The sequence below is a fragment of the Anneissia japonica genome, unplaced genomic scaffold (assembly GCF_011630105.1).
Source record: "Anneissia japonica isolate Jap-2015-1 unplaced genomic scaffold, ASM1163010v1 scaffold68649_len716_cov90, whole genome shotgun sequence".
Lineage (NCBI taxonomy): Eukaryota > Metazoa > Echinodermata > Crinoidea > Comatulida > Comatulidae > Anneissia > Anneissia japonica.
In genome coordinates this window covers 1-716 of record NW_022697869.1, presented here as the reverse complement: position 1 = coordinate 716, position 716 = coordinate 1, and the positions used below count along the sequence as shown (strand labels likewise).

Sequence of the window (716 nt, the reverse complement as noted above, 5' to 3'; positions counted from 1 at the left end):
CAAAGTGACGCCTGCATTAGGAAAATATTATAAGAGCTATGGATGCGCTACTATTGGTAAAATTAATATTCTAGAAAAAAAATAAATGATGTCTACAGCACCCGGTATTCCCAAGCGGTCTCCCATCAAAGTACTAACCAGACCCGACGTTGCTTAACTTCGGTGATCGGACGAGAACCGGTGTTTTGAAGGTAGTAGAGACAGTAGACAAGGGTGCACCAACAGTGCAACACTTCGATCATCGAGCTCACAATCACACTTTTGACTTAAATCGTTTTATTGTTTATGTTTAAAAAAATAAAAATAAAAACCTAAGTCGTAGCTGGCGACAACTTCTGGGAGAAGAGCCGAACAACGACTCCGATCCTCATCAAAGAAACTATCATGATGACGGTGACTCGGCTTAATTCGGAATAATGTTTGAAGAACTCGGATACCAAGCCGATGATAGCGAGTAGATGGGACCTGTTCAATGGCTGACTGAAGACGCAGACGATCCAGGTTTTCAGTGGCTAACGGATGATCAAATCATCAGTGGTGTGGAAACATCGCAGGAGCACGATTCATCTTATGATGAACAAGAATTTAGTCACCTCCCAAGAGTCAACGCATCAACAGATTTTTACGCTGCTGACAACCTGCTGATGTGAGTGGAATATAAGGGGATGTGGAATATATTCACCTAATGCAAGTGAGGAAATGGCGAGATGAAGCTG

The 716-nt window shown here is 42.5% G+C and overlaps 1 pseudogene; it reads right to left on the bottom strand.

Annotated features, from left to right (window-relative positions):
* Positions 1-89: 89 nt before the first annotated feature.
* On the bottom strand, positions 90-209 carry LOC117102368 (annotated as a pseudogene).
* Positions 210-716: the final 507 nt, after the last annotated feature.